This window comes from Pseudophryne corroboree, chromosome 8 (genome assembly GCF_028390025.1).
Source record: "Pseudophryne corroboree isolate aPseCor3 chromosome 8, aPseCor3.hap2, whole genome shotgun sequence".
In the NCBI taxonomy this organism is placed as follows: Eukaryota; Metazoa; Chordata; class Amphibia; order Anura; family Myobatrachidae; genus Pseudophryne; species Pseudophryne corroboree.
The window spans coordinates 242,733,546-242,759,643 of record NC_086451.1 but is presented as its reverse complement, the minus strand read 5'-3'; positions in this window follow the sequence as shown (position 1 = coordinate 242,759,643).

Sequence of the window (26,098 nt, the reverse complement as noted above, 5' to 3'; positions counted from 1 at the left end):
GTCCCCATTTACCATCCTCACCAGGAGTACCTCAGATTTGTGGTACAGGATTGCCATTACCAATTCCAGACGCTGCCGTTTGGACTGTCCATGGCACCGAGGGTATTTACCAAGGTTGTGGCGGAAATGATGATACTCCTTCGAAAAAAGGGAGTTTTAATTATCCCATACTTGGACGATCTCCTAATAAAGGCACGATCCAAGGAACAGTTGTTAGTGGGAGTAGCACTATCTCAGGAAGTGCTGAGCCAGCACGGCTGGATTCTGAATATCCCAAAGTCACAGCTGGTCCCCACGACACGTCTAATGTTCCTGGGAATGATTCTGGACACAGTCCAGAAAAGAGTGTTTCTCCCGGAGGAGAAAGCCAGGGAGTTGTCTTCTCTAGTCAGAGACCTCCTAAAACCAAAACAGGTATCGGTGCATCACTGCACGCGGGTCCTGGGAAAGATGGTAGCTTCTTACGAAGCAATTCCATTCGGCAGGTTCCATGCCAGAATTTTTCAGTGGGACCTGTTGGACAAGTGGTCCGGATCGCATCTTCAGATGCATCGCTTGATAACCCTGTCCCCAAGAACCAGGGTGTCTCTTCTGTGGTGGCTGCAGAGTGCTCATCTTCTGGAGGGCCGCAGATTCGGCATACAGGACTGGGTCCTGGTGACCACGGATGCCTGCCTACGAGGCTGGGGGGCAGTCACAAAGGGAAGAAACTTCCAAGGACTATGGTCAAGTCAGGAGACTGCCCTTCACATAAATATTCTGGAACTAAGGGCCATTTACAATGCCCTAAGTCAAGCAAAATCCCTGCTCCTACACCAGCCGGTGCTGATCCAGTCAGACAACATCACGGCAGTCGCCCATGTGAATCGACAGGGCGGCACAAGAAGCAGGATGGCAATGGCAGAAGCCACAAGAATTCTCCGATGGGCGGAGAATCATGTACTAGCACTGTCAGCAGTGTTCATCCCGGGAGTGGACAACTGGGAAGCAGACTTTCTCAGCAGGCACGACCTCCACCCGGGAGAGTGGGGACTTCATCCAGAAGTCTTCCAAATGATTGTAAATCAATGGGGTCGTCCACAGGTGGACATGATGGCGTCCCGCCTAAACAAAAAACTAGAGAGGTATTGCGCCAGGTCAAGAGACCCTCAGGCGATAGCTGTGGACGCTCTAGTGACACCGTGGGTGTACCGGTCAGTTTATGTGTTCCCTCCTCTACCTCTCATACCAAAGGTATTGAGAATAATAAGAAAGCGAGGAGTAAACACAATTCTAGTGGTTCCGGATTGGCCAAGAAGAGCGTGGTACCCGGAACTTCAAGAGATGATCTCAGAGGACCCGTGGTCTCTGCCGCTCAGACAAGACCTGCTACAGCAGGAGCCCTGTCTGTTCCAAAACTTACCGCGGCTGCGTTTGACGGCATGGCGGTTGAATGCCGGATCCTGAAGGAAAAGGGCATTCCGGAGGAAGTCATTCCTACGCTTATTAAAGCCAGGAAAGAGGTCACAGCAACTCATTATCTCCGCATATGGCGGAAGTATGTTGCATGGTGTGAGGCCGAAAAGGCCCCAACGGAGGAATTTCAACTAGGTCGATTTCTGCATTTCCTGCAAGCAGGAGTAAATATGGGCCTAAAACTGGGCTCCATTAAGGTACAGATCTCGGCTCTGTCGATTTTCTTTCAAAAAGAACTAGCTTCAGTACCTGAAGTTCAGACATTTGTTAAAGGAGTGCTGCATATTCAGCCCCCGTTTGTGCCCCCTGTGGCACCTTGGGATCTCAACGTGGTGTTGAGTTTCTTAAAATCACATTGGTTTGAACCACTAAAAACCGTGGATCTGAAATATCTCACGTGGAAGGTGGTTATGTTATTGGCCTTGGCTTCTGCCAGGCGAGTATCAGAATTGGCGGCTTTGTCCTGTAAAAGCCCTTATCTGATTTTCCATATGGATAGGGCAGAATTGAGGACTCGTCCCCAGTTTCTCCCAAAGGTGGTGTCAGCGTTTCACCTGAACCAGCCTATTGTGGTGCCTGCGGCTACTAGGGACTTGGAGGACTCCAAGTTGCTAGACGTTGTCAGGGCACTGAAAATATATGTTTCCAGAACGGCTACAGTCAGAAAATCTGGCTCGCTGTTTATTCTATATGCACCCAACAAGCTGGGTGTTCCTGCTTCTAAGCAGACTATTGCTCGTTGGATTTGTAATACAATTCAGCTTGCACATTCTGTGGCAGGCCTGCCACAGCCAAAATCTGTCAATGCCCATTCCACAAGGAAGGTGGGCTCATCTTGGGCGGCTGCCCGAGGGGTCTCGGCTTTACAACTTTGCCGAGCTGCTACTTGGTCAGGGGCAAACACATTTGCAAAATTCTATAAATTTGATACCCTGGCTGAGGAGGACCTGGAGTTCTCTCATTCGGTGTTGCAGAGTCATCCGCACTCTCCCGCCCGTTTGGGAGCTTTGGTATAATCCCCATGGTCCTTACGGAGTTCCCAGCATCCACTAGGACGTCAGAGAAAATAAGAATTTACTCACCGGTAATTCTATTTCTCGTAGTCCGTAGTGGATGCTGGGTGCCCATCCCAAGTGCGGTTTATCTGCAATACTTGTACATAGTTACTGTTAACTAAATCGGGTTATTGTTGAGCCATTTGTTGAGAGGCTCTGTTGTTTCATACTGTTAACTGGGTTTCATATCACGAGTTGTACGGTGTGATTGGTGTGGCTGGTATGAGTCTTACCCGGGATTCAAAATCCTTCCTTATTGTGTACGCTCGTCCGGGCACAGTATCCTAGCTGAGGCTTGGAGGAGGGTCATAGTGGGAGGAGCCAGTGCACACCAGGTAGTCTAAGATCTTTCTAGAGTGCCCAGCCTCCTACGGAGCCCGCTATTCCCCATTGTCCTTACGGAGTTCCCAGCATCCACTACGGACTACGAGAAATAGAATAACCGGTGAGTAAATTCTTATTTTTAAAATGAAATAAAAAATCCATATATATATATATATATATATATATATATATTGTTCATATGATATATAGTAAGTATTTGCAGTAAATGAATGATTAATATGTATATTTGTATTGGGGTTTGTTGGGTGCTGATATGATATTCTTGGGCAATAGAGCAGGGGAACAGTGTTAATACTATAGCACCAGAGGGCATGAAGAGACTTTTCTAGAAGCCCTCGTGCAGAGACAGTAAGGAGCGCATGCTGTACCCCCCACAGAGATCTCGCTTGAGGAAGGAGACAGTTAGAGGAGGAACGAGGGGGAAGGAGTGACGCAGAGGACTGATCGCGGAGGAGAGCGGAGAAAAAGTGTCAGATCCCCTGCGCTGATCAGCGGCATAAAGAGCAGTGAGTACCCGGAGTAGTGCTGGAGTCCCAGGGTGGAGTGACAACTTGCCTGGCAGTGGAGTGAGCGATGAGGGCAGGCTGGAAACGGACTGGCTAGGGTCTGCTCGTACGGAGGGAGGATCCCACCGGAGAGTCCCGGGTGCAGACAAGAGAGGCGGTAGTCGGGGCCGTCCCGGAGAGCGGCTGCATAGCAACCATACACAATAGTCCAGCCTACGGAACTTTCCCCCTAATTGAACCGGAGGAGGAGTCGGGGGAGGAGTAGATAGAGCCTCCTGGAGTAATTTGGGACATATATTGTAATGGTAAGGAAATCAAGCCCTCACACTACCCTCAGCAGCTGAGAGCCCAGCTTAGCTTTGACTACAGTTACAGCCTTTGTAAAGAGTAGGCAGACATTGTTGCAGCACTTATTATTACTTCTAAAGCTGTCCTTATATGAAGCAATTTGTCGCTACAGTGCAACACGTATAATTGACTACCTATTAACTCCTCTCTTATCTAGAAGTGGATGTTATTGTGACCGTCATATAACTCTATATACCAATCACCATATGAGGGAGTATCCTGTTGCCTACGCATACTAATATGGTGCCGGCATAGGCCACGGACATCAGGGACATACATTGCGTAGCATCATTACTTGGAGCTAGGATATTGATGCATAGCAGCCTGCCCCATATACCTCTACCACACACTCATACTGCTGCAGGCGAGGATACGGTAGCAATACACTTGATATTAATTGGCCGCAGACATAGCATCCGTCCTGGCTAGCGATCTTACTACCCTGACTAACGCGATTAGAAGAAGGATAGAATATGTAACTATTGAGTATCAGCACTACTAATTCCAAGCGTTAATGACTTAGAAAGGGAATAGCTACTGGGACCTAGTCCGGCACAACTAATTCATTATTCCAAGCACCTCCAAGATAAACTAGAATTCATTATAATTGCTGTTATCGACCCGAGTCAAGAATACTAATTGGATATAAACAATATAAGTACTTAACTCCCCCTAATAAACCCAAGAATGGACTGCCAGTCAGTCCCTCTTTGAGAAGGGAGCTACAAGGACCCGGGAGCTGCTCTATGTAAATGATTCACACCGGAACACTCTAACGTGGATTAATTACCCTACTCATCTACTGACTTTTTCCAGGGTATCAGACTGCTATTACAGAAAGTCATATAATAACTACTTTATGGTTAAATAAATATTGGGTATATAGCGGATGGTGCACCATAGTATAACAAGTGTTATATAATATATAAATACCATATGGTATTATTTTCACTAATCCGGGTAAATAGTCTTATAGACTATTGGATGGTAAATATTTTTCTCTAACGTCCTAGTGGATGCTGGGGACTCCGTCAGGACCATGGGGATTAGCGGCTCCGCAGGAGACAGGGCACAAAAATAAAGCTTTAGGATCAGGTGGTGTGCACTGGCTCCTCCCCCTATGACCCTCCTCCAAGCCTCAGTTAGGTTTTTGTGCCCGTCCGAGCAGGGTGCAATCTAGGTGGCTCTCCTAAAGAGCTGCTTAAAAAAGTTTTTTAGGTTTTTTATTTTCAGTGAGTCCTGCTGGCAACAGGCTCACTGCATCGAGGGACTTAGGGGAGAGAAGTGAACTCACCTGCGTGCAGGATGGATTGGCTTCTTAGGCTACTGGACACCATTAGCTCCAGAGGGAGTCGGAACACAGGTCTCACCCTGGGGTTCGTCCCGGAGCCGCGCCGCCGACCCCCCTTGCAGATGCCGAAGATGGAAGAGGTCCAGAAGCAGGCGGCAGAAGACTTTTCAGTCTTCCTGAGGTAGCGCACAGCACTGCAGCTGTGCGCCATTGTTGTCAGCACACTTCACACAGCGGTCACGGAGGGTGCAGGGCGTTGGGGGGGCGCCCTGGGCAGCAATGTATAATACCTTTTTATGGCTAAAAATACATCACATATAGCCCTTGAGGCTATATGGATGTATTTAACCCCTGCCAGATCTCACAGACTCCGGAGAAGAGCCCGCCGAAATAGGGGGCGGGGCTTATTCTCCTCAGCACACAGCGCCATTTTCCTGCTCAGCTCCGCTGTGAGGAAGGCTCCCAGGACTCTCCCCTGCACTGCACTACAGAAACAGGGTAAAACAGAGAGGGGGGGCACTTTTTTTTGGCGATATTACTATATTTAAGCTGCTATAAGGATACAACACTTATATAGGGTTGTTCCCATATATATTATAGCGCTTGGGTGTGTGCTGGCAAACTCTCCCTCTGTCTCCCCAAAGGGCTAGTGGGGTCCTGTCTTCAATAGAGCATTCCCTGTGTGTCTGCTGTGTGTCGGTACGTGTGTGTCGACATGTATGAGGACGATGTTGGTGTGGAGGCAGAGCAATTGCCGGTAATGGTGATGTCACCCCCTAGGGAGTCGACACCGGAATGGATGGCTTTGTTTATGGAATTACGTGATAATGTCAGCACATTACAAAAATCAGTTGACGACATGAGACGGCCGTCAAACCAGTTGGTACCTGCCCAGGCGTCTCAGACACCGTCAGGGGCTGTAAAACGCCCTTTACCTCAGTCGGTCGATACAGACCCAGACACGGACACTGAATCTAGTGTCGACGGTGAAGAAACAAACGTATTTTCCAGTAGGGCCACACGTTATATGATCACGGCAATGAAGGAGACTTTGCATATCTCTGATACTACAAGTACCACAAAAAGGGGTATTATGTGGGGGGTGAAAAAACTACCTGTAGTTTTTCCTGAATCAGAGGAATTGAATGATGTATGTGATGAAGCGTGGGTTAACCCAGATAGAAAAGGGCTAATTTCTAAAAAGTTATTGGCATTATACCCTTTCCCGCCAGAGGTTAGGGCGCGCTGGGAAACACCCCCTAAGGTGGATAAGGCGCTCACACGCTTATCAAAACAAGTGGCGTTACCGTCTCCTGATACGGCCGCCCTCAAGGATCCAACTGATAGGAGGCTGGAAACTACTCTAAAAAGTATATACACACATACTGGTGTTATACTGCGACCAGCCATCGCCTCAGCCTGGATGTGCAGTGCTGGAGTGGTCTGGTCGGATTCCCTGACTGAAAATATTGATACCCTGGATAGGGACAGTATTTTACAGACTTTAGAGCAATTAAAGGATGCTTTTCTTTATATGCGAGATGCTCAGAGGGATATTTGCACTCTGGCATCGAGAGTAAGTGCGATGTCCATATCTGCCAGAAGAAGTTTATGGACACGACAGTGGTCAGGTGATGCGGATTCCAAACGGCATATGGAAGTATTGCCGTATAAAGGGGAGGAATTATTTGGCGTCGGTCTATCGGATTTGGTGGCCACGGCAACTGCCGGGAAATCCACTTTTTTACCTCAGACCCCCTCCCAACAGAAAAAGACACCGTCTTTTCAGCCGCAGTCCTTTCGGTCCTATAAGAACAAGCGGGCAAAAGGACAGTCATATCTGCCCCGAGGCAGAGGAAAGGGTAAGAGAGGGCAGCAAGCAGCTCCTTCCCAGGAACAGAAGCCCTCCGCGGGTTCTGCAAAACCCTCAGCATGACGCTGGGGCTTTACAAGCGGACTCAGGAGCGGTGGGGGGTCGACTCAAGAATTTCAGCGCGCAGTGGGCTTGCTCACAGGTGGACCCCTGGATCCTGCAGGTAGTATCTCAGGGTTACAGGTTGGAATTCGAGAAGTCTCCCCCTCGCCGGTTCCTAAAGTCTGCTTTGCCAACGTCTCCCTCAGACAGGGCGACGGTATTGGAAGCCATTCACAAACTGTTTTCTCAGCAGGTGATAGTCAAGGTACCCCTCCTACAACAGGGAAAGGGGTATTACTCCACGCTATTTGTGGTACCGAAGCCGGACGGCTCGGTAAGACCTATTCTAAATCTGAAATCTTTGAACCTGTACATACAAAAATTCAAGTTCAAGATGGAATCACTCAGAGCAGTGATAGCGAATCTGGAAGAAGGGGACTTTATGGTGTCCCTGGACATAAAAGATGCTTACCTGCATGTCCCAATTTGCCCTTCACATCAAGGGTACCTCAGGTTCGTGGTGCAAAACTGTCATTATCAGTTTCAGATGCTGCCGTTTGGATTGTCCACGGCACCTCGGGTCTTTACCAAGGTAATGGCCGAAATGATGATTCTTCTGCGAAGAAGAGGCGTATTAATTATCCCTTACTTGGACGATCTCCTGATAAGGGCAAGGTCCAGAGAACAGCTGGAGGACGGAGTAGCACTAACCCAAGTAGTGCTGCAACAACACGGGTGGATTCTGAATTTCCCAAAATCTCAGTTGACCCCGACAACACGTCTGCTGTTCCTGGGAATGATTCTGGACACGGTTCAGAAAAAGGTGTTTCTTCCGGAGGAGAAAGCCAAGGAGTTATCCGAACTTGTCAGGAACCTCCTAAAACCAGGAAAAGTGTCTGTGCATCAATGCACAAGAGTCCTGGGAAAGATGGTGGCTTCTTACGAAGCAATCCCATTCGGCAGATTCCACGCACGAACTTTTCAGTGGGATCTGCTGGACAAATGGTCCGGATCGCATCTGCAGATGCATCAGCGGATAACCTTATCGCCACGGACAAGGGTGTCTCTTCTGTGGTGGTTGCAGAGTGCTCATCTGTTAGAAGGCCGCAGATTCGGCATACAGGACTGGGTCCTGGTGACCACGGATGCCAGTCTGAGAGGCTGGGGAGCGGTCACACAGGGAAGAAACTTCCAGGGAGTATGGTCAAGCCTGGAGATGTCTCTTCACATAAATATACTGGAGCTAAGAGCGATTTACAATGCTCTAAGCCTTGCAAAACCCCTGCTTCAGGGTCAGCCGGCGTTGATCCAGTCGGACAACATCACGGCAGTCGCCCACGTAAACAGACAGGGCGGCACAAGAAGCAGGAGAGCAATGGCAGAAGCTGCAAGGATTCTTCGCTGGGCGGAAGATCATGTGATAGCACTGTCAGCAGTGTTCATTCCGGGAGTGGACAACTGGGAAGCAGACTTCCTCAGCAGACACGATCTACACCCGGGAGAGTGGGGACTTCATCCAGAAGTCTTCCACATGATTGTGAACCGTTGGGAAAAACCAAAGGTGGATATGATGGCGTCTCGCCTCAACAAAAAACTGGACAGGTATTGCGCCAGGTCAAGAGACCCTCAGGCAATAGCTGTGGACGCTCTGGTAACACCGTGGGTGTTCCAGTCAGTGTATGTGTTTCCTCCTCTGCCTCTCATACCCAAAGTACTGAGAATTATACGGCAAAGGGGAGTAAGAACGATACTCGTGGCTCCGGATTGGCCAAGAAGAACTTGGTACCCGGAACTTCAGGAGATGCTCACGGAAAATCCGTGGCCTCTACCTCTAAGACGGGACCTGATTCAGCAGGGACCGTGTCTATTCCAAGACTTACCGCGGCTGCGTTTGACGGCGTGGCGGTTGAACGCCGAATTCTAAGGGAAAAAGGCATTCCGGAAGAGGTCATTCCTACACTGGTTAAAGCCAGGAAGGAGGTGACTGTATCACCGCATTTGGAGAAAATATGTTGCGTGGTGCGAGGCCAGGAAGGCCCCCACGGAGGAATTTCAATTGGGTCGATTCCTACATTTCCTGCAAACAGGATTGTCTATGGGCCTCAAGTTGGGGTCCATTAAGGTTCAAATTTCGGCCCTGTCGATTTTCTTCCAGAAAGAATTGGCTTCAGTTCCTGAAGTCCAGACTTTTGTAAAAGGAGTACTACATATACAGCCTCCGGTTGTGCCCCCAGTGGCTCCGTGGGACCTTAATGTAGTTTTGGATTTTCTCAAATCCCATTGGTTTGAGCCACTCAAATCGGCGGATTTGAAATATCTTACATGGAAAGTAACCATGCTACTGGCCCTGGCTTCAGCCAGGAGAGTGTCAGAATTGGCGGCTTTATCGTATAAAAGCCCATATCTGATTTTCCATTCGGACAGGGCAGAATTGCGGACGCGTCCTCATTTTCTGCCTAAGGTGGTGTCAGCGTTTCACCTGAACCAGCTTATTGTGGTGCCTGCGGCTACTAGCGATTTGGAGGATTCCAAGTTGCTGGACGTTGTCAGGGCATTGAAAATATATATTTCAAGGACGGCTGGAGTCAGAAAATCTGACTCGCTGTTTATACTGTATGCACCCAACAAGCTGGGTGCTCCTGCTTCTAAGCAGACGATTGCTCGTTGGATTTGTAGCACAATTCAACTTGCACATTCTGTGGCAGACCTGCCACAGCCTAAATCTGTCAAGGCCCATTCCACAAGGAAGGTGGGCTCATCCTGGGCGGCTGCCCGAGGGGTCTCGGCATTACAACTCTGCCGAGCAGCTACGTGGTCGGGGGAGAACACGTTTGTAAAATTCTACAAATTTGATACCCTGGCTAAAGAGGATCTGGAGTTCTCTCATTCGGTGCTGCAGAGTCATCCGCACTCTCCCGCCCGTTTGGGAGCTTTGGTATAATCCCCATGGTCCTGACGGAGTCCCCAGCATCCACTAGGACGTTAGAGAAAATAAGATTTTACTTACCGATAAATCTATTTCTCGTAGTCCGTAGTGGATGCTGGGCGCCCATCCCAAGTGCGGATTGTCTGCAATACTTGTACATAGTTATTGTTACAAAAAAATCGGGTTGTTCTTGTTGTGAGCCGTCTGTTCAGAGGTTCCTACGTTGTCATACTGTTAACTGGGTTCAGATCACAAGTTGTACGGTGTGATTGGTGTGGCTGGTATGAGTCTTACCCGGGATTCAAAATCCTTCCTTAGTGTGTACGCTCGTCCGGGCACAGTATCCTAACTGAGGCTTGGAGGAGGGTCATAGGGGGAGGAGCCAGTGCACACCACCTGATCCTAAAGCTTTATTTTTGTGCCCTGTCTCCTGCGGAGCCGCTAATCCCCATGGTCCTGACGGAGTCCCCAGCATCCACTACGGACTACGAGAAATAGATTTATCGGTAAGTAAAATCTTATTTTTTTTGTATTGCATGCAGTTATTTTCTGTTAATAGATTGCTAAGGTGATGAACGACTCATCCTGAGGCCTACCCTCTACGCATATGAAAGGTACGAGTTGTAAAATTGTACTATAATTGATTGAAAACAAGTAAACCCAAATATACTTACCAGTGAAGTTGTCGGTTTCTTAGAGGTGGAACCTGAAAGGGAAAAAAAAAAGGTAATACCATTAGCCACCCGGTCTTCCTATTGGAGTCCCTGAAGGGGAATAAATATATTATCTAGATAGGAGGGGGATTGACAACATATCTTCCATCGAGGCGTTCCCAAGCTCGCCTGGAAATACACTCATCTAACTAGCTTGGGTGGAGGCACAGTCTGTCAATTTACTGTAACCCATCACTGGCGCCAGGGTTACATTATGGAGGCACTGCTGAGATCCGAGATATCAGGGGACCGGAGTGCGCTGACTACCCTAAGGACCATGGAAGAAGTGACGAGTGCTGATATTCATAGGTGGTGTAGGGAAAAGGGGGTGGACCCCCTATGTAGTTTTGGACTATGGGGAAATCTGTCTGGGGTGAGTGATGATGCAACATTACGAGCGGTGGCTAACCTGTATGATGTTAATCAGCCCTGTCTGGTGGATAGGTGGAGAGGACCAAATGGTGATACATTTGCTTTTTTGGTTAGCAACCGGCACTCATTAGATCGAACCTTAATACCAATCCGAGTGATAGTGGGAGAGGCTCCCGGTTGGAAGATTAAAGTGATATGGCCAGAGGGGAATGATGGCATGGATGAAGAAGCTACTTCTGTGAGAGACCCTGGGACAGGTGCGCCGGCCGTGGGAGAGAGTATGACTGCAGTTGGGGTGGAAGCCGGAGATTCCTCGAATAAAGATGGAACCTTAGGAGCAGGAGTCGGAGTGGTGGTGGACAAGATGGTCAGTCAGTTAGAACGCTGGCACTATGAAGGGGGGTATCGTCGATTAAGGATGTTCTCCGGGATTATTCCTGTGCCTGTGGGTGAAGAAACCTATGACACATGGCGGGAAATGGCTGTTCAACATTCGGAAGAATGGCAGTGTCCGGAACATGTAAAACGACAACGAATAGTGGAAAGTCTCAGAGGGCCAGCCATGGGGGTGATTCAGGCCACTAGGAGGAGCAAGTCGACAGCGACTCTAAAAGATTATATTGAGGCCCTAGACTTTTCTTTTGGTACCCTCGAAGATGTAGGGGATTTGATGGCAAGATTGAACCGAACATACCAAGAGCCTGGAGAAACGTTGACTCACTACACATATAGGGTCGATCGGTTGATTTACAAAATTGTAGACAAAGGTGGAATAACTAAGGCCTCCGTAGACGAGAGTAGAATGAGGCAAGTATTAAAAGGGGTTTTGACTAACAACCCAGTGGCCCAAAGATTAAGATGCATGCAAACTTCGGGGCCTCCACCTACTTTAACTGAGTTAGTAAAAGAGGTCTAAGTTGGAGGAAGTCCAAATAGAAAACCGAGAGAGTACCATCAAGAAAGTAAAAGTGGTCATGCCCACTCCGGCCTCCTCTTCTGTGGATGATAGATTGTTCAAATTGCTCGAAGAGCAGAACAAAAAAATAGATCAATTGATTGCATTGCAGACCACCGCTAACTCCAGTCAGTATTGGCCTCCACGAACGGAAAGAAGAATGAATCGAGGAGGGGGAGGCCGACCCCCAGTTACTTGTTATAGCTGTGGACAAATTGGTCATAGGTCCTATGAGGGTCCAAGTACTGGGTCAGGACGAAGAGGGAATTATCATACCTCTACTAATTCCGAGAGGGTGGGAGTTACTCAAGGGGAAAACTCCAATGGGAGTACTGTGACCCCCTCACAGACTCCCCAATTCTAAATATTTATGCAATGGGGAGTGCCCAGTGGGCTGCCGACATCCCAGAAAGCCTCATGGGACAAGCACCACTGGTGAAAGCCATGATTAATGGACAAGACTGTATTATTTTAATGGATAGTGGATCCCAAGTACCTATCGTATTTGAATCCTGGTACCGGGACCATTTGTCGGATGTCCCTATCTAACCCCTTCATGGACTGACAGTTTGGGGTCTCAGCGAGCAGAAATACCCTTACTTAGGGTATATAGTGTCAAAGTCGAAAAATATCATGATTCACATGCCTTGTACTAACCCCATGCACAAGCCCGCTGCGCGTGCACACACTCTGCCGTGCGTGCGCATATTCGCACTTTGCGTAACAGAGCTCCTGCGGCCGTGCGCTTTGGCGCGTGGTATGCGCATTTACGGTAGGGTTTGTGAGCATGTAGCGGGCGACTCGATCGTAACATAGTTAACCCAAATAGCGTGTTTTATAGATAATATCCCCCCACACAATGTCAGAAAGAATGTTTAGTTTAAAATGGTTCTTGGACAGAGAGATTCCTCTTTGCATGATAGGAAGGGTCAGATAAAGGTTGAACGGTGGTGTCTAGTATCCAGCTGTAGAGTATTTTAATAGTAACATTTCGGTGTTGGTTAGGACAAGATCGCTCGCTCCTGCGTATAGTTATGTACAAAAGTAGTTTATAGACATTTACTGCATTTGCTGTTCATTATCCATGTGGCGGGAATCCTGAGGATACCTCCCACCTGAGCAGTTGGAGAAAGACACATCCCACCTGTGCGAACCCACCTATGACCTTTTGTTATAATGCAGAGACACATTCCTGTGTCCAATGAACAATGAGATTATAGGGATCATTGTATTGTTACTGTATGTTGTGTATATAAGGACCACCATTGCCTGGGTCAATCACTCACTCTCTCTGCAAGGTTTTCACATTGAAGGCTGAGGGCTGGTTCCAGGACGCGCTTGCGAATCATTCCCACGTGTGTAAGTTCTCTGTAGCCATTTTGTTATCCTTAAGTGTTTGCCATTTATTCTCTTTCTGTTTGCTTGTGTTTGCGATCGTTCGCTATTGTTCATATTATTCCTTGTTATTCTGTTTAGATCTTGATGTTAGTTCTGTAGTGTATAAGCTGTATTGTTTTCCCCTTTTTATACTAAAAGAATCATCCACGAAGGTGTTAGAGCCTGAGTGGTTGTTGAATCCATATCAGGTCTTGTGTATTTCACTATTTACTACAAAGGGTCTCTCTTAGCGTATTAACCGCTCATACAGTATTCACATTTGTTAAAGGTTTAAGCGTTACATCATTGTGGTATTACATTGCCAAGGTTTAGAGTATAAGCATATTCTTACTGTGTCTATTTAAAAGGTTTAAAGGTTATCGACTGTGTGTGCGCTCGCTGTGTATATTCCATACACTCAGCGCAGCGTGTGTACGCAACGTGCGTACCACATACGGTACTCTGTACGCAAACAGCGTGCAAAGTGCTTAGCACGTGCACGTGGTCCAGCGGCCATAGCGGCTCCACGGTATTAGTACATAGCTTAATGTTTTAGGATATATTTGACTTTATCAATAGTTACCCAAATCACCTTCGATCCAGGACTAATCTCACCAAATGATACGGTACCATTCATTGCATTAGTCCTGATTCACCCGGGGATAATGGTCAACTCTCTGCGATTGTTGGAACCAACACTAACATGTTCCGAAACCTTTGCAGGTGGTGTGAAAAGCAAGATAGGGACAGTTCGGTGTCAGTTAACCCTTCCTCTAAATACGATGGACCCAGATGTCATTTTGTAGGGGGCCAGTTGAGGGATGAAGCGGCGGGAACAGATGGTGAAGATATGCCTCCTACATCAGTTCTCAATTTGGTATCGTGTTTTAAGGGAAGTGATCTTGATGGGGAAGATAAACAGCAGTTATTGGAATCTCTCCTGAAAAGAGAGGCGGTTTTTAAAAAAATGCATGGGATTTAGGAACAGCCTCGGGAGTAGAGCACCATATCAAATTGACAGACGACACCCCATTCCGAGAGCGATCGCGCAGGTTAGCGCCCGCCGACTTCGAGGATGTAAGGGATCACTTAAGAAGCTTAGTTGAAAATAATGTCATAGCGGATTCCGAAAGCCCCTATGCGTCCCCCATCGTAGTAGCGCGTAAGAAGAGTGGAGAGATACGATTATGTATCGACTATCGCACCCTGAATAATTGAACGGTACCCGACCAGTATACCGTGCCTAAAATGTTATGATTCCAGTACTCAGGCCTGGGGTGATCTTATACGAAAGGACCTGAATACCAGAACGTAATTCTGGGAAAGGGGAAAGGAATGGGAATAGCCCCTGGCGCCCTATCTCCGTTGTCTCGCCCGTGCTGTCAGTACACTCTTGCGAGACTATGGTTGCTTGAGCCCATGGCAGCCGCGTTTGAAGGGCGGATTACGTCTGCCCAACTCCGATGCCCCCTCAGGTCTTAATGAGAGACAAAGAGTGAACCGAGACAGGGTGATAACAAGGGGCCCTCTAACTAAACAACAAGGCCAGGGGCTACTAACAAACCTAAAACTAAAGTATGCGCGGATTACCGCCAGGGAAAAGAACAACCAAAATACTCCACTTGTCCACTCTCCTACACGGCACCGCCGAGTTCCGGAGAGGACTGTGGAAGCGGATACCTCCGCAATGCTCCAAAACCAGAACACAATATAAAGCGGCCTAGGCCGCAGCACGCGGCAGAGCCGCCACTCACGAAACCAAACGAGATCCTCTAAAGACTGTCACAGGTAATTGAGGACCAGGAGAACTGCTTGGGATGAGATGACAAACACCAAGACTCAGGAACTCAGAGGACTGGAATGACCGGGCACAGCAGACCTGGAACAGACGTTCAGCAGCATGCAGGAAACTATCACCGGCATCTGTGTGAGGCACTGAGAAGGCATTTATCAGGGAATCCTCCAATCAGAGTCCAGAGCCTGATTACAAAGAATGTCGTGCAGCTGCCCTGCTGCACGACCAGAAAACATGTGTGCACAGTTAATTAATCAACCCTGAAACGGGGAACGCGGTCCGTCCGTGGCGTCCCCGTTGCTAGGGGCTCGGCGCGCCCGGCGTCCTAGCGTTGCTAGGAAGCCGGCGGCTCAGCGCGCATGGCTTCCTAGCGTTGCTAGGGACCCGGCGGCTCAGCGCGCTCGGCGTCCCTGGTTGCTAGGCGCCGGGCCGGGAGGAAGTCCCGGACCGCGGCGCCTAACATAAAGTAGATGAGGCCCTAGATTGTCTTCACGGGAGTCAATGGTTTTCTGTATTAGACCTACGTTGTGGATACTACCAGATCCCAATGAGTGAGGCTGACCGACATAAAACTGCTTTTATCTGTCCCATAGGATTCTTTGAGTTTCTAAAAATGCCTCAGGGTATAAAAGGAGCCCCTGCCACCTTTCAAAGAACTATGGAGAAAACGGTAGGAGATATGTGCTACCGCGAGGTGCTAGTATATCTGGACGACATTATTGTTTTCGGTAGAGATTTGAAGGAACATAATGAGCAGTTACTTAAAGTCCTAGACCGACTTCAGTCACGAGGACTGAAGTTGTCTGTGGAGAAATGCAAAATTTGTCGATCATCGGTAAAGTACCTGGGGCATATAGTAAGTCGACAAGGAATATCCACCGATCCGGATAAAGTAGCCACAGTGAAGAATTGGCCCCGACCAAATACCCTTAAAGACCTGCGATCTTTTCTAGGGTTCTGTGGGTATTATAGGAAATTTGTGCCACAATACTCCATCGTGGCCAAACCATTGACAGAACTGACTCGTCCCCCATGGAAGTGAAACTACCTCACTAGCAAGCCTCCAGGAGAGGGGCCCTACTTCAAACCCAAGGAGTCCTTTGGAGGAAGGTGGACCTCGGACTGTGAAGAAGCCTTTACAAAGTTGAAACATCTATTAACGCATTCTCCTGTGTTAGCATATGTACAACCGGGACTTCCATTTGAAGTACACATAGATGCCTCATTCGAGGGTCTTGGGGGAGTATTGTACCAAGTGCAGGATAAACAATTAAGACCTGTTTCCTATGTAAGCCGAGGGCTATCCCCTAGTGAAAGGAACTACCCAGTTCATAAATTAGAATTTTTAGCATTAAAGTGGGCTATTAGTGAAAAGTTCCATGATTACCTCTATGGGGTCCCGTTTACAGTACAGACCGACAACAATCCCCTGACCTATATTCATTCATCCGCCAAGTTAGACGCGACGGGACATCGGCGGTTGGCTGCTCTAACCACCTATGACTTCACAATCAAATACCGTCCCGGTGCCAACAATCAGGATGCAGATGCATTATCTCGAATGCCTCGTGGGGAGGAGTATTGTGCAGTCGACGATTGGATTGAGGTACCAGCTGCCTCAGTAAGAGGATTATGTCAACAGATCAAGATGAATCGATACTCACGAATGGCGGCTGTAGTAATGACAGGAGCATCAGACCTTGCCATTCCTACTGCTTACTGCAGACTAAATCGGGTGGAGATGGAGGGGCTAGGGAAGATCTCCCGGGAACAACTAGTCCAGGAACAAAGGAAGGACCCGGACATTTGTCCTATAATACGAGTGATGAGGGATCCCAATTGGACCTTTAACCGATTACAACTGTCTGGGGGGTCAAGGATCTTAATGCGACAAAAGCACAAGTTGATCCTGAAGAAGGGAATTTTATATCGGAGAGTCCAGAAAACTGATGGAACCCGTAGATTACAGATGATTCTTCCTAACAAGTATAAAACAATGGTGTTAGAATCCCTTCACAACCAGCATGGTCATTTGGGATATGACAAAACACAGGGGTTAGTGGCTGATCGATTCTTCTGGCCATTAATGAACAAAGACATTGATACATTTTGTCGAACATGTAGTAATTGTATCCTTCGAAAGACCTTACCTACGAAATCGGCTTCATTAGTGCATATTAGCAGTTCCGGCCCTATGGACTTAGTGTGCATCGATTTTTTTGACGTTTGAGAGTCCCGGAGGACAAGATTGTCACATACTTGTGGTTACGGACCATTTTACGCGGTATGCTCAAGCTTATATTACTGTAAATGAAAAAGCATTGACCGTGGCAAAGATACTATGGGAGAAATTCTTTATACACTACGGATTACCAGCCAGATTACACTCCGATCAAGGGAGGGAGTTTGAAAGCAGATTAATTCACGAGTTGTGTAAGTGCTGTGGTATCCAGAAATCAAGAACAACTCCATACCACCCTCAAGGGGATCCCCAGCCTGAAAGGTTCAATCGAACTCTGTTAAATATGCTGGGAACCTTGAGCTTCAAACTAAAACATCAGTGGTGTAGTCATGTGGCTCCAATGGTCCATGCGTACAACTGTACACGAAATGAGACTACCGGGTACACCCCCTATTACCTCATGTTTGGAAGGGAGGCCCGACTACCGATTGACGTATGTTTGGGAACTCACTCTAACACCATCTCGACATCGTCCCATAATAAATATGTAAAGCAACTTAAGCAGCAGTTGAAAGATGCTTATCAGTTGGCTCAAATGACTGCTCACAAAAGTGGCGAGAGAAATAAAGCACGGTATGATCGACAGGTCAAAGAGCAACTGTTAATGCCAGGAGATAAGGTCCTCATTAGGTCTCTTGGTGTACCTAGGAAACAAAAGTTGAACAATCGATGGAGAGCCGAACCTTATAAAGTTGTACGACAGTTGCCCAACATTCCTGTATACCAGTTGGTATCGGAGAATGGCCAGGGACCAGTGCTGACATACCATCGGCAGCATTTGCTACCCATTGTACAAGATATACAGTGGGTGGATAGGGACGAGGGTGGTATTCCTCAAGCTGGTCAGACATCCAGAGTAATTGAAACTATATCGGATCCTACGTCTGAACAGGACGATGAGAAGGAGGGCAACTATGGCGAGTATGCCCATGGATGCTACTATAAGGACGATGACCCTGGGGGTTTTCCATTAGTAAATGAGGTCTCTCTGGAACCACCCATATCGTGCACAAACCACCAGTGGGAAATGGAGGATGGGGGTGTTATAAATGATAAGGTAGGATGGGAAGGTACGGAAGATTCTGAAATTATAAGTGGCTTAGAGGAAGAAGCGGGAGAGATATCGGATCCTTCCCTTATGGTACCTAGGCCTCAACGAGTTTGCAAGCCGCCACGCCTCCTCACCTACGAGCAGTTAGGTATCCCGACTGAAATTCCTTGGGCGTTGCATCCTAATATGATAAGGTCTTGGCCTTATTTTGAGTATTCCCACGGTCATTGTTAGCTAGACTAACTAAACCCCGTATTAGATGGTGATGTCCACTTCCAATGCAAGCGTTATCACCAGGGGGAGAATGTAACCCCTTAGGGTATAAGATAAATAGGATTTAAGTATTAGCGTTTTAAAATGAAATAAAAAATCCATATATATATATATATATATATATATTGTTCATATGATATATAGTAAGTATTTGCAGTAAATGAATGATTAATATGTATATTTGTATTGGGGTTTGTTGGGTGCTGATATGATATTCTTGGGCAATAGAGCAGGGGAACAGTGTTAATACTATAGCACCAGAGGGCATGAAGAGACTTTTCTAGAAGCCCTCGTGCAGAGACAGTAAGGAGCGCATGCTGTACCCCCCCCCCCCCCCCCCCCCACAGAGATCTCACTCGAGGAAGGAGACAGTTAGAGAAGGAACGAGGGGGAAGGAGTGACGCAGAGGACTGATCGCGGAGGAGAGCGGAGATAAAGTGTCAGATCCCCTGCGCTGATCAGCGGCATAAAGAGCAGTGAGTACCCGGAGTAGTGCTGGAGTCCCGGGACGGAGTGACGACTTGCCTGGCAGTGGAGTGAGCGATGTGGGCAGGCTGGAGACAGACTGGCTAGGGTCTGCTCGTACAGAGGGAGGATCCCGCCGGAGAGTCCCGGGTGCAGACAAGAGAGGCGGTAGTCGGGGCCGTCCCGGAGAGCGGCTGCATAGCAACCATACACAATAGTCCAGCCTACGGAGGCGGAACTTTCCCCCTAATTGAACTGGAGGAGGAGTCGGGGGAGGAGTAGATAGAGCCTCCTGGAGTAATTTGGCACATATATTGTAATGGTAAGGAAATCAAGCCCTTACACTACCCTCAGCAGCTGAGAGCCCAGCTTAGCTTTGACTACAGTTACAGCCTTTGTAAAGAGTAGGCAGACATTGTTGCAGCACTTATTATTACTTCTAAAGCTGTCCTTATATGAAGCAATTTGTCGCTACAGTGCAACAAGTATAATTGACTACCTATTAACTCCTCTCTTATCTAGAAGTGGATGTTATTGTGGCCGTCATATAACTCTATATATCAATCACCATATGAGGGAGTATCCTGTTGCCTACTCATACTAATTTGGTGCCGGCATAGGCCACGGACATCAGGGACATACATTGCGTAGCATCATTACTTGGAGCTAGGATATTGATGCATAGCAGCCTGCCCCATATACCTCTACCACACACTCATACTGCTGCAGGCGAGGATACGGTAGCAATACACTTGATATTAATTGTCCGCAGACATAGCATCCGTCCTGGCTAGCGATCTTACTACCCTGACGAACGCGATTAGAAGAAGGATAGAATATGTAACTATTGAGTATCAGCACTACTAATTCCAAGCGTTAATGACTTAGAAAGGGAATAGCTACTGGGACCTAGTCCGGCACAACTAATTCATTATTCCAAGCACCTCCAAGATAATCTGGAATTCATTATAATTGCTGTTATCGACCCGAGTCAAGAATACTAATTGGATATAAACAGTATAAGTACTTAACTCCCCCTAATAAACCCAAGAATGGACTGCCAGTCAGTCCCTCTTTGAGAAAAGAGCTACAAGGACCCGGGAGCTGCTCTATGTAAATGATTCACACCGGAACACTCTAACGTGGATTAATTACCCTACTCATCTACTGACTTTTTCCAGGGTATCAGACTGCTATTACAGAAAGTCATATAATAACTACTTTATGGTTAAATAAATATTGGGTATATAGCGGATGGTGCACCATAGTATAATAAGTGTTATATAATATATAAATACCATATGGTATTATTTTCACTAACCCGGGTAAATAGTCTTATAGACTATTGGATGGTAAATATTTTTTTTGTATTGCATGCAGTTATTTTCTGTTAATAGATTGCTAAGGTGATGAACGACTCATCCTGAGGCCTACCCTCTACGCATATGAAAGGTATGAGTTGTAAAATTGTACTATAATTGATTGAAAACAAGTAAACCCAAATATACTTACCAGTGAAGTTGTCGGTTTCTTAGAGGTGGAACCTGAAAGGGAAAAAAAAAGGTAATACCATTAGCCACCCGGTCTTCCTATTGGAGTCCCTGAAGGGGAACAAATATATTATCTAGATAGGAGGGGGATTGACAACATATCTTTCATCGAGGCGTTCCCAAGCTCGCCTGGAAATACACTCATCTAACTAGCTTGGGTGGAGGCATAGTCTGTCAGTTTACTGTAACCCATCACTGGCGCCAGGGTTACATGGGTGATATGTAATTGACCACCCTCTGTTGATTTCAGGTGTCAAATTTGTGGCCCAAGACTAGTTAACCCTTGCAAAACTAAATTTCTCTGACGTCCTAAGTGGATGCTGGGGACTCCGTCAGGACCATGGGGAATAGCGGCTCCGCAGGAGACAGGGCACAAAAGTAAAAGCTTTAGGATCAGGTGGTGTGCACTGGCTCCTCCCCCTATGACCCTCCTCCAAGCCTCAGTTAGGTTTTTGTGCCCGGCCGAGAAGGGTGCAATCTAGGTGGCTCTCCTAAAGAGCTGCTTAGAGTAAAAGTTTTGTTAGGTTTTTTATTTTCAGTGAGTCCTGCTGGCAACAGGCTCACTGCAACGAGGGACTTAGGGGAGAAGAAGTGAACTCACCTGCGTGCAGGATGGATTGGCTTCTTAGGCTACTGGACACTAGCTCCAGAGGGACGATCACAGGTACAGCCTGGATGGGTCACCGGAGCCGCGCCGCCGACCCCCTTGCAGATGCTGAAGAGAGAAGAGGTCCAGAAATCGGCGGCTGAAGACTTCTCAGTCTTCATGAGGTAGCGCACAGCACTGCAGCTGTGCACCATTGCTCTCAGCACACTTCACACCAACGGTCACTGAGGGTGCAGGGCGCTTGGGGGGGCGCCCTGGGCAGCAATGAAAGTACCTATGCTGGCTAAAAATACATCACATATAGCCCCTGGGGCTATATGGATGTATTTAACCCCTGCCAGGTTGTCAGAAAAACGTGAGAAGAAGCCCGCCGAAAAGGGGGCGGGGCCTATTCTCCTCAGCACACAGCGCCATTTTCCTACACAGCTCCGCTGCTAGGAAGGCTCCCAGGCTCTCCCCTGCACTGCACTACAGAAACAGGGTTAAAACAGAGAGGGGGGGCACTTATTTGGCGATATTATTATATATTAAGATGCTATAAGGGAAAACACTTATATAAGGTTGTCCCTGTATAATATAGCGTTTTGGTGTGTGCTGGCAAACTCTCCCTCTGTCTCCCCAAAGGGCTAGTGGGGTCCTGTCCTCTATCAGAGCATTCCCTGTGTGTGTGCTGTGTGTCGGTACGTGTGTGTCGACATGTATGAGGACGATGTTGGTGAGGAGGCGGAGCAATTGCCTGTAAGGGTGATGTCACTCTCTAGGGAGTCGACACCGGAATGGATGGCTTATTTAGGGAATTACGTGATAATGTCAACACGCTGCAAGGTCGGTTGACGACATGAGACGGCCGGCAAACCAATTAGTACCTGTCCAGGCGTCTCAAACACCGTCAGGGGCTTTAAAACGCCCATTTACCTCAGTAGGTCGACACAGACACGGACACTGACTCCAGTGTCGACGGTGAAGAAACAAACGTATTTTCCATTTGGGCCACACGTTACATGTTAAGGGCAATGAAGGAGGTGTTACATATTTCTGATACTACAAGTACCACAAAAGAGGGTATTATGTGGGGTGTGAAAAAACTACCTGTAGTTTTTCCTGAATCAGATAAATTAAATGAAGTGTGTGATGATGCGTGGGTTTCCCCCGATAGAAAATTATTGGCGTTATACCCTTTCCCGCCAGAAGTTAGGGCGCGTTGGGAAACACCCCTTAAGGTGGATAAGGCGCTCACACGCTTATCAAAACAAGTGGCGTTACCGTCTCCAGATACGGCCGCCCTCAATGAGCCAGCTGATAGGAGGCTGGAAAATATCCTAAAAAGTATATACACACATACTGGTGTTATACTGCGACCAGCGATCGCCTCAGCCTGGATGTGCAGCGCTGGGGTGGCTTGGTCGGATTCCCTGACTGAAAATATTGATACCCTTGACAGGGACAGTATTTTATTGACTATAGAGCATTTAAAGGATGCATTTCTATATATGCGAGATGCACAGAGGGATATTTGCACTCTGGCATCAAGAGTAAGTGCGATGTCCATATCTGCCAGAAGATGTTTATGGACACGACAGTGGTCAGGTGATGCAGATTCCAAACGGCACATGGAAGTATTGCCGTATAAAGGGGAGGAGTTATTTGGGGTCGGTCCATCGGACCTGGTGGCCACGGCAACAGCTGGAAAATCCACCTTTTTTACCCCAAGTCACATCTCAGCAGAAAAAGACACCGTCTTTTCAGCCTCAGTCCTTTCGTCCCCATAAGGGCAAGCAGGCAAAAGGCCAGTCATATCTGCCCAGGGATAGAGGAAAGGGAAGAAGACTGCAGCAGGCAGCCCATTCCCAGGAACAGAAAAGGTGCGGTGGGGGGTCGTCTCGAGTTTCAGCGCGCAGTGGGCTCACTCGCAAGTGGACCCCTGGATCCTACAAGTAGTATCCCAGGGGTACAGATTGGAAATTCGAGACGTCTCCCCCTCGCAGGTTCCTGAAGTCTGCTTTACCAACGTCTCCCTCCGACAGGGAGGCAGTATTGGAAACAATTCACAAGCTGTATTCCCAGCAGGTGATAATCAAAGTACCCCTCCTACAACAAGGAAAGGGGTATTATTCCACACTATATTGTGGTACTGAAGCCAGACGGCTCGGTGAGACCTATTCTAAATCTGAAATATTTGAACACTTACATACAAAGGTTCAAATCAAGATGGAGTCACTCAGAGCAGTGATAGCGAACCAGGAAGAAGGGGACTATATGGTGTCCCTGGACATCAAGGATGCTTACCTCCATGTCCCAATTTGCCCTTCTCAAGGGTACCTCAGGTTCGTGGTACAAAACTGTCACTATCAGTTTCAGACGCTGCCGTTTGGATTGTCCACGGCACCCCGGGTCTTTACCAAGGTAATGGCCGAAATGATGATTCTTCTTCAAAGAAAAGGCGTCTTAATTATCCCTTACTTGGACGATCTCCTGATAAGGGCAAGGTCCAGAGAACAGTTGGAGGTCGGAGTAGCACTATCTCAAGTAGTTCTACGACAGCACGGGTGGATTCTAAATATTCCAAAATCGCAGCTGTCTCCGACGACACGTCTGCTGTTCCTAGGGATGATTCTGGACACAGTCCAGAAAAAGGTGTTTCTCCCGGAGGAGAAAGCCAGGGAGTTATCCGAGCTAGTCAGGAACCTCCTAAAACCAGGAAAAGTGTCAGTGCATCATTGCACAAGGGTCCTGGGAAAAATGGTGGCTTCTTACGAAGCGATTCCATTCGGCAGATTTCACGCAAGAACTTTTCAGTGGGATCTGCTGGAAAAATGGTCCGGATCGCATCTTCAGATGCATCAGCGGATAACCCTGTCTCCAAGGACAAGGGTGTCTCTTCTGTGGTGGCTGCAGAGTGCTCATCTACTAAAGGGCCACAGATTCGGCATTCAGGACTGGGTCCTGGTGACCACGGATGCCAGCCTGAAAGGCTGGGGAGCAGTCATACAAGGAAAAAATTTCCAGGGAGTGTGATCAAGTCTGGAGACTTCTCTCCACATAAATATACTGGAGTTAAGAGCAATTTACAATGCTCTAAGCTTAGCAAGACCTCTGCTTCAAGGTCAGCCGGTATTGATCCAGTGGGACAACATCACGGCAGTCGCCCACGTAATCAGACAGGGCGGCACAAGAAGCAGGAGGGCAATGGCAGAAACTGCAAGGATTCTTCGCTGGGCGGAAAATCATGTGATAGCACTGTCAGCAGTGTTCATTCCGGGAGTGGACAACTGGGAAGCAGACTTCCTCAGCACGACCTCCACCCGGGAGAGTGGGGACTTCATCGGGAAGTCTTCCACATGATTGTGAACCGTTGGGAAAGACCAAAGGTGGACATGATGGCGTCCCGCCTGAACAAAAAACTGGACAGGTATTGCGCCAGGTCAAGAGACCCTCAGGCAATAGCTGTGGACGTTTCTGGTAACACCGTGGGTGTACCAGTCGGTGTATGTGTTCCCTCCTCTGCTTCTCATACCTAAGGTACTGAGAATTATAAGACGTAGAGGAGTAAGAACTATACTCGTGGCTCCGGATTGGCCAAGAAGGACTTGGTACCCGGAACTTCAAGAGATGCTCACAGAGGACTCATGGCCTCTGCCGCTAAGAAGGGACTTGCTTCAGCAAGTACCATGTCTGTTCCAAGACTTACCGCGGCTGCGTTTGACGGCATGGCGGTTGAACGCCGGATCCTAAGGGAAAAAGGCATTCCGGAAGAGGTCATTCCTACCCTGGTCAAAGCCAGGAAGGAGGTGACCGCACAACATTATCACCACATGTGGCGAAAATATGTTGCGTGGTGTGAGGCCAGGAAGGCCCCACGAAGAAATTTCAACTCGGTCGATTCCTGCATTTCCTGCAAACAGGAGTGTCTATGGGCCTCAAATTGGGGTCCATTAAGGTTCAAATTTCGGCCCTGTCGATTTTCTTCCAGAAAGAATTGGCTTCAGTTCCTGAAGTCCAGAAGTTTGTCAAGGGAGTACTGCATATACAACCCCCTTTTGTGCCTCCAGTGGCACTGTGGGATCTCAACGTAGTTCTGGGATTCCTCAAATCACATTGGTTTAAACCGCTCAAATCTGTGGATTTGAAATATCTCACATGGAAAGTGACCATGATGTTGGCCCTGGCCTCGGCCAGGCGAGTGTCAGAATTGGCGGATTTGTCTCACAAAAGCCCATATCTGATTGTCCATTCGGACAGGGCAGAGCTGCGGACTCGTCCCCAGTTTCTCCCTAAGGTGGTGTCAGCGTTTCACCTGAACCAGCTTATTGTGGTACCTGCGGCTACTAGGGACTTGGAGGACTCCAAGTTGCTAGATGTTGTCAGGGCCCTGAAAATATAGGTTTCCAGGACGGCTGGAGTCAGGAAAACTGACTTGCTGTTATCCTGTATGCACCCAACAAACTGGGTGCTCTTGCTTCTAAGCAGACGATTGCTAGTTGGATGTGTAGTACAATTCAGCTTGCACATTCTGTGGCAGGCCTGCCACAGCCAAAATATGTAAATGCCCATTCCACAAGGAAGGTGGGCTCATCTTGGGCGGCTGCCCGAGGGTCTCGGCTTTACAACTTTGCCGAGCTGCTACTTGGTCAGGGGCACACCCTGGCTGAGGAGGACCTGGAGTTCTCTCACTCGGTGCTGCAGAGTCATCCGCACTCTCCCGCCCGTTTGGGAGCTTTGGTATAATCCCCATGGTCCTGACGGAGTCCCCAGCATCCACTTAGGACGTCAGAGAAAATAAGAATTTACTTACCGATAATTCTATTTCTCGTAGTCCGTAGTGGATGCTGGGCGCCCATCCCAAGTGCGGATTGTCTG